General features: G+C 43.0%; 1 protein-coding gene across 8 annotated transcripts in view; it reads left to right on the top strand.

The window, feature by feature from the left end:
* Window positions 1-376: 376 nt before the first annotated feature.
* Window positions 377-8,737, top strand: part of ASCC3 (activating signal cointegrator 1 complex subunit 3) — a 267,877-nt gene continuing 259,516 nt past the window's right edge. For 7 of the 8 annotated variants that reach the window (XR_013921970.1, XM_080341876.1, XM_080341878.1 and 4 more), the window contains exons 1-2: window positions 384-405; window positions 2,122-2,180. The gene's annotated coding sequence lies outside the window, so the exon portion shown is untranslated. Of the gene's footprint in view, window positions 406-2,121; window positions 2,181-8,737 lie in introns of all 8 variants that reach the window. The other variant, XM_080341877.1, reaches the window with a different exon arrangement.

Below are 8,737 nucleotides of genomic sequence, written 5' to 3'. Positions count from 1 at the left end.
AGGGGCAGAAGCGGGGGCAGACACGCCGCCAGGAGCTGCCCGCACGGTACTTGGTCTCGCAGGGAACAACCGGTGCGGGCGGGCGGAGGTGCCGCGCGGCAGCGGCGGGCCGTCGGCGAGACGCGCTTTTCTGCACAGAAAGGGCAGTAGGCGGGGGGAGGCGGAGGCCCGGCTTGAAGCCGGGGCAAGCCCTCGCACGGCATCGGAGACGCAGGGAGGTTTGCGGGTGACAGAGGCACGTCCTGAGTGCGGACAGGGCAGTGCCCCGCGAAGCGGAGCAGCGCGCCGGACAGCCCAGCACAGCACACCGGAGACACGGCCGCGCACGCCCCGCCTGCTCGCTTTACGGCAGTGTCGCGCCACGCCGGCTCTTCACGGCAGCGGAACCGGCAGGCCGGAAGGCAGGTGCGCTGCGCGTTCGAGCGGGCGGGCGGGGGTCCGGCGGCTGCGCGGGGCGGGCGGGCGGCCGGAGCTCGCCGGGCTCGGGCGGCGGCCTTGGCGGAGGCCGGAGCATCGCCGCGCTCCGGCAGACGGAGCGGATGTTGCTTCCCGCCACGTTATTAATGGCCGGTGCTCCGGAGCCACGTTCTGGCCTCCTCGGCGGAGAGCGGGGCCGCTCGGCCCGCCCCAGCCCGGAGGCGGTGCGAGTCGTGCCCCTGCTGCGCGGGTCTCTGCCCCGGCTTCTGGGGGAGGGAGGGCGGAACGGGGCTGCTGGCGGGGACCGGCGGTTTCGGGGCAGCGGGGCGGCTGGCCGGTTCCAGGCCTGGCAGCCCCTCGGCGGGCAGGGGCCCCAGGGCCGGCGTGTGCCCGACCCCCAGCGCTCAGCTCAGCGGGCGGTACCGGATCAGTAATAAAAGGCCGAGTCACGTTCTCCTCTCGTTCGGTTTCCGGTCTTGGCGTCAGTGTGTGTACTCAAACAAGGATAACGGGAGTTTTGTCGAGCGGAAAACGGCACAGGTGTTGAACGGACCTGGATACTTTCAGTACTTACTGCTGGTATTAGTAAATGTAGAGAACTAGAAATGAAGAATGAAAAACCAGCGTGTGGTCACGTAGAGTGTTTTTCAATTTCAAGTACTATTTGCTTCACTTTGATTGGTTATGGTAAAGTGACAGCTTTGTAAAATGCATTAATATCTCTAGTGTCCTAAGGCTTTCAGGGGCGTTTATTCTGTTGGAATTCAAATAATACCTTTATGTAAAACTTCCTATGAGTTCTGAATTTAGATTTTGTTGTTTCTAATGTACTAACATTTGTGTAGACCCTTTTCAGTTTTCAGGTGTTTTGAAGACTTGGCTGGGGAACAGTACCATAGAAGTAGAACCAGTAGTTTTCACTTTTGCAAAGAGACCTAATAGTCAGGCTTAGTTATTTTCTTGAGGGTAGACTTAACTTGAATCTGGTCAATGACTAGAAAAAATACTAGAAGTTCTAGAGAAGATGCAGCAAGAGTTATGTATGTCCGCAATGTGGGTTGCAGAGACAAATTTTTAGGAGGAAGAAAACCAAACCAACTGTCAGTTCAGATGCAAGCTGGCTTTCATCTGAAGACCACATTAATTATATCAGTGAGGTTCTGAGTCTAGGTAAACACACACGACTTTTCAGCAGGTACCATAGTAAAATAATTTCCTTTGGATCTGACTTGCTTCTGCCTGTGACAGAGTAAAATTGCATCATCTTGAAATTAGGTGTCTAGATATTTGGAGGAACTCTCTTTCTGTTTATATGGGAACACTGACCAACTCTCAACTAGGGCCTTTATGCATTGTATAAATTAGTTTAAGTGTTAGACCTGCTCAGTTTTCTCTAAAAGCTAGAGTGGCCTTTGGAAGAGGTGAGATCACTAGTTCAACTGAATCAGAGAGAAGGTAAGAAATTGTCAAATGACAGTATTCTGGCAGTTCTGTTTGTGGAGCTTTCTTTGAAGCTAAACCTGAAATGATACTTAGGTAGGCTTTCTGGTTTTAAAACTAAGAAGAGCACACACTGTTCTTTTTCACACCTTTATTTTCTTCTTCCTCTTTTCTACAGCCCTCATGTATGTATGTAAAATATATCAATGTGTTTCTTCTCCCAGTAACCCATCTAACCCAAGTTTGTTGTATCTTTCCTAGCAGGTTGTGTCTTGTACATTGCCGGTCATTTTTGTTATTCCCTACTGCATCCTTCTGAACTGGTATGTGTCTTTCTAAAGAAAAGGTGCCCAACAATGAAAACAATACTGTAATAGAGTCTTTAATCCTGACTAGTAGCAGTACAACATGGTATATTTTAAGGCATTAGTCTTTAAGTATTCATGTTTCCTGTTGTTCCATGTCTTTCCATGTTTTTCCATGTTTCCAGCATGACAAATGACGTGATGATTGTCACTTGCTGTAGTCTGTAGATGTGTTTCTGCAAAACTGCAACTAATGTGTTGTTTCTGGGCATCCTCTGTTTTTTGCAGTTTCTTACTCTTGCTTTAATATAATACATTTTACTGTCGATGTTGGATATATATTTAATTTTGACAAACTTATCTAATTAAAAGCAGTTTAACAAATGTTCTACAACGTGTAGTTGGAAGTTTGTTAGAAATATGGTACCTTGTGGCTAAGCTGAAAAGGAAACAAGGGTTGGACTCACAAACAGATACAGAGATATTGGATTCCTAAATTTAAAATTGTAATCCTCGGAATCTGTGTTGTCATCCCACCCTGCAGCTCTTTTTTCAACAAAATGTTTGTCTACTGTCTCTCTTCTGTAGCGGCCAGTGGCAGGTGCTTAGACAATGTACTGAACAAAAAGGAAAACAAATCCAGTGATGCCTCCACTTTCATATTACCTTTCAGTAATCAGCAGTTCCCTTTCTTTCCTCTGTGAAACTGTCGGTATCTCGAGACTATCTCAAGAAAAGGTTGAGAGGCGATCTCATTAATGTTTATAAATATCTCAAGGGTGAATGTCAAGATGATGGGACCAAATTCCTTTCAGTGGTGCTCAACGATAGGATGAGGGGCAGCAGGCACAGACTGAAGCACAGGAGGTTCCATCTGAATATGAGGAGAAACTTCTTTGCTTTGAGGGTGACAGAGCACTGGAACAGATTGGTTCTGGAGTCTCCTTTTCTGGGGACATTCAAGACCTGCCTGGACCCATTCCTGTGTGATCTACTCTAGGTGAACCTGCTTTAGCAGGTGGGTTGGACTAGATGATCTCCAGAGGTCCCTTCCAACCCCAACCATTCTGTGATTCTGTAACCCATAAGTTTTCTTACTTTCCTTACTTCTTACTTTCATATTTACTGTGTGGTTGCTTGGCTGCTGTCCTTGGTCAACCTCCCACAACACTTTCTGGAGACACCTGAAAACATGATTGAAAGAACAAGAGGTAATAATCTGGTTCTGTGGTAACAGTGCTCACTGAATTAAACCAGTTAAATATCCCTGGTGCCCTCTGTTCTCTGAGGTTGTTCTAGTCACTTTGTATAGAATATTCCTCTTGAAGTTGTACACAACTTTGTGTAGTTTATTGAAGATCCATTAGGCTAGGGAGAAACCAAGAAAGACTTAGTTAGGCTAGATTAGGCTAGAATGGCTCTGCTGGACCAGTTTGTCCATGCTAAAAGGGCAGTTGATGTTTTCTTTGCTTGATTCAGTACATTAACACTGTGGACTAGAGTTTGGAGGCCAGCCTCTGAGTGCATTTCTCTGAGATGCAAATTAAAACTCATGTTGTTTTTCTGGCTTGTTAAATCTTGTTCATGCTAAAGAAAAATATCTGTAACAGGAAGATGGAGAATGTTTTATCAAACGGATATTTTAGGGAGGGAAAAGTTGCTAGCTCTCCTCTTTTGTTGTATGTTGAGTTTAGGATCACAGTTTAGGCATATAGATTACGCACCTCCCTAGATTTTTCCTATCATTTATTCTGTGGCATGTATTTAGTCTGAGCAATCTGTTATTCTCACTTGCCCAAAGGCATATTGGAAGTTTGCCTGGTCTGAAAAGTAAACTGAATCTGATACTACAGGCTTGAGTCATAATCATAAGCTGGTCATACAGTAAGAACAGGTCATCATGGCATGATGGGCTAGTGATTGAAGTGTTTATCAGGTGATTTGTGGAATAAATTTCAGGTTTCCAGTTGTAAATCGGATTCTGAGGAAGTTGTGAGAATAAATAGATGAGTTTGTACAATAGTGGCTTATTTGCATGCATCCACATATTTCTTAAAACATAGATAGGAACATTTATATCTATATCAATCACACCTTACTTTGAAACTCATCGTGGTTTAACCTGAGGTAGCAATACAGCTGTGATAGCTGCTCACCCACCTCCTCCCACACACCTCCCAACAGGGGAGAGAATCAAAAGGGAAGGGAGAAACTTGGATTGAGATAAACACAGATTAATAATACACTACTAGTAAATATATATATAAAATAGAAAAGATACTCAAGGCAATTCCTCATGAACATGCTGAGCAGCCAGTCCCAGGAAAACAGCAGCTGGTCCCAGAGCCAATCCCAGAGAGAAGGAAGAGAGGAGAAAGGCTCAACGGCCTCTGCAAAACAGCAAAAGGCCAAACTAAATGTCATGAACCAAACTCCCCTGGCTGTGCAACAGAGAGCCCACAAAACAGGAAGTCTTGACTATCCTTAGATAATTAGCATGATGCTAATGGGATGGAATGCTCTAACTGATCAGTGTGGATGTCAGTCAAGCTCTGCCCCATCTCTGCCCCGCTTCCTCGATGCCTCACACCTGTGGGCAGAGCACTCAGAGTGTCCTTGGCTCTCAGACTGCAGCAATTAAAAACATTAGCTCTGTGTTATCTCTTGTTCTCTAACAAAGTCCAAATAATGAGCGTGCTAGCTATGGAAAAGAAAGGTTTCTAACTGCATGAAGAAAATTAACCCATTTTCAGTCAAACCAGCATACCAGTGAAGACTGCTGAACTGAGTTGCTTAGTGAATCTGTATTTGGAAGCTGTTGTCTGATTAGTTTGTTCAAGAACTGAAAAGGAATTATTCTTAGCTGCTGCTCTAAGGGAGAAGAGTTTGTCCACTCCTTGGAAGATTAAGGAAGAATGAAGAGGATCTCTGAAAGTCCTCTCTTCCATTTCTTTCAATAAATTTATTATTTGCGGTGAGTTGACCATGACCAGCAGCCAGATACCCTCCCAGCCTCTAACTCCCTTCTGCTGTGAGACAGGGAGAAGATAAGAGACATGTAACAGTTGCTTGGGAAGAGTTCCCCCCCTTTGCTTCTCCTTCCCCTGAGTTTTTATTGCTGAGCATGAATCCTGGGGTATGGAGCTGTGTGGCCTCTGAAGCATGAATATAAATAAAATGCTTGGTTGTATTATTTTCTTGTTAGTGTGGCATTTTTGTTTATAGGGAGTCTTTAAAAGTTGATTCTATAATCTGAAAACTTTGTATATCTGCTGTGCTAAACACTCATGGTACTTGTTAAAAGGCTTTTAATTGTTTAATAGGAGAATCTTGACTAAAATGTGTATATTTCTTAGGTTTCAGTAAATTTTTTCTAGTGTTTAAGAAATTTTACATACATTCTAACAGACTATGACTGCCTATCAAGAAATTAAGCCATTTTAAAAAATGCACAACTGGAAAAAAAATCCTGCTTTAAAATCTGCGTGTTACTAGAGACATAACAGGCGTATTTTCATTACAGCAGTCAAGAATAGTAACGTTTTGCCTCAATTTTTATTCTCCTTCCCATTTTCTCATGGAATAAGCATGCATTTCTGACGGGTACAAGCTTTGTGAGAGATGGTTGGGCGTCTTCTCGCTGTAGGAAACCATACACAGGTGTCTTTCTCAAAAATCCTCTTGCATGTCTTGCCAGCCTATCGGCAGTCAGCCCAGGAAGAGTGGGCAGCTGCTGTTAGTTTTGGTTCTAGTTTGCATGCATTATAATATTACAGGAATGCAGCACCACTCTTTTTTTAAGTTCTAATTCTAAAATTGCTTTCCTTGTAGTAGTTGCATTTCCATTGAAGAGTCCTTTGGACTTTCTGTGTACCAAGCATAAGAAACTTATTTCTGAGAAGAAAATAAAAAGCAGAACCTGATCTTAATTGTAGACCAAACTCATGAGCCAAGTGTAATTTATCTTTTTTTTTTTTGTTTGAAAGCTAATTATTCATTTAAGTTTACTTACTTCCTGAGCTTTGAATATCACAACAGTAAGCTTTTATTATATGCATTTGTATTTCAGTTAATTAAAGACATTTTGCATTATCCAAAAGTGAGTTTCTTATTATAGCTTTATTTTTAAAAGTTAATAAAAATAAGTACTATTCTTGCCCTGCCAAAGTAGAGGTCCAGTTTATGAAGGTCAGTGGTATTAATCTGAGTCATTCTCGCTTCTGTTACTAGCTAATTAAAAAAAAAAATGTTTGGGTTTTCACAGAATGTCATACTTGTCTCTGTCCATACAAAGTTGTATATTATCTATGAGAGACGTACCTGACTGCACACTGAAGCTGATGCTGTTCTTGATAATTCCTCATGTTAATCTACCTTGGTTGAATTAAGGTGCTTGCGTAGGTTTGTATAGATAGTATTTAACAAATCTTTCTACAAGAGCTCTAATGCAATGATTTTTACCTCTTGCACAATTATGTTACGCTTAAATGCTTCTAGTATAATACCATTCACTGTATCTTTGCAAAAACATTTTTCAATATGATTATTTTCTGGTTCTTGCTTTTCTTTCTAGTTGCTGCAGGATTTTGACATGTAGATGCATCCATTTTCTCCCTTTATGTAATGTAAGGTCAGTTCACCCTTCCAGATCAATTTCACTTATGTTTTGAAGTGAAGTGTTATAGGTGACCATCTTCTGATGTTCTGAAGGGGCTAATGTACATGTAAACTCCTCTCTTGGGAGAAGGCAAGGGAGGTGGATGACTAAGAAACAACTTCCCAGCATGGTTTAGAAGTGATGCTAGAATGGGAAAGCTTGCTTTGGTAAATTTTGCTTGTGGCCACCTTCAGACGTTTTGTGGTCTTTGATATGGTAATCAACTGTGGAAATACAATTAAGCCCCAAGGGTGGCAAGATTACTTGTTATCACAGGTCATATAATGTGTTTAAAGGTTTGACTTGATCTGTGCAGAATGTTATTTTTAAAGCAGACTAGGCACATGAGAGAATACAGGTCATTTCTATTCTTGCCTTCCCATTAGAGCTCAGAAGAAAGATAAAAGCTTTTAGTATTGGTTTTCTGCTACATTAAGCCTGTTATGCTTGCTGATTATTACTTGTACAAATTTTCATTTGCAAGTAGTTGCCCAGTTGTACCCCTGTGCAGTAATCTCAAGTGGTTTATTCCATTAAAATTTTTTGGTGAATCTTTAGCAACTGTTATAAGCAATTCTTTTACCTGCTGAAGCTGCATTGCAGAGAGCCTGGCAATGCCATCTCTATGGCAGTAGTTAGAGTTGGACGCTGTATCCTTGTGTGTACTTGTAGATTCAAACTTAGGCAGGTCTTTAGTACAGGAATGTGTTATGGAGACTTTCTTACTGCCATCTGAACAGGTGCTCTAGCATTGTCTTATCACAGCAGTTATGCATTTATGTATTAGGGGAGACTCAGGCTAGACATGAGGAGGAAAATTTTTACAATGAGGGTGGCAAAACACAGGCACAGGTTGCCCAGAGAGGTGGTAGATGGCCCATCCCTAGAAACATTCAAAGCCAGGCTGGATGGGACTCTGAGCAACCTGATCCAGTTGAGGATGTCCCTGATCATTGCAAGGCATTTGGATTAGATCACCTTTGAAGGTCCCTTCCAACCCAAACTATTCTATGATTCTATTATTACAGCAGTTAGTTTGCTGGAGTGTCCTCAGTGAGGTGCAACATGCCTTACTTTCCTGCTGTCATTAGCTCAAAGGTTTTTTCTTTCACTTATCTATTGTTTTTCATCCTCTCTTTTCTCCCTTTGGACACATACATCCATATTTACCTTCCATACAGCTCCTGCTTTTTCTTTAGTGACAAACCTTCCTGCAATGGAGTAAGATAAACCCCCCCGCCCCGGGATTGTTTTCAACCTCTGTTGATGGCATGGTGTGAAAGAGAGAGGCACGGAGAGTTCCCTATTAAGCTAAAGCAAAACCAAACTGTCCTTGTTTCATCTGGAATAGTGTTAATTTTCTTCCTAGTAGCTGGTATAGTGCTGTGTTTTGGATTTAGTATGAGAAGAATGTTGGTAATGCACTGAGGTTTTGTTGTTGTTAAGCAGTGTTTATACTAAGTCAAGGACTTTTTATCCAGGAGGCTTCAGGTGCACAATAAGCTGGGAGGGGGCACAGCCAGGACAGCTGACCCAAACTGGGCAAAGGAATCACAGTATCACAGTATGTTTGGGATTGGAAGTGACCTCAAAAGATTATCCAGTCCAATCCCCCTGCTGGAGCAGGAACGCCTAGGTGAGGTCGCACAGGAGCATGTCCAGGTGGGTTTTGAGTGTCTCCAGGGAAGGAGACTCCACAACCTCCCTGAGCAGCCTGTTCCAGTGCTCTCTCACCCTTACTGAGATGAAGTTTTTTCTCAAATTTAAGTGGAACCTCTTGTGTTCCAGCTTGATCCCATTACCCCTTGTCCTATCATTGTTTGCGACCGAGAGGAGCCTGGCTCCATCCCCATGGCACTCACCCTTTATATATTTATAAACATTAATAAGGTCACCCCTCAGTCTCCTCCAAACTAAA

This window comes from Nesoenas mayeri (assembly GCF_963082525.1).
Source record: "Nesoenas mayeri genome assembly, chromosome: 3".
NCBI lineage: Eukaryota > Metazoa > Chordata > Aves > Columbiformes > Columbidae > Nesoenas > Nesoenas mayeri.
Note: the sequence above shows the minus strand (reverse complement) of the source record. Positions and strands in the feature narration are given on the sequence as shown.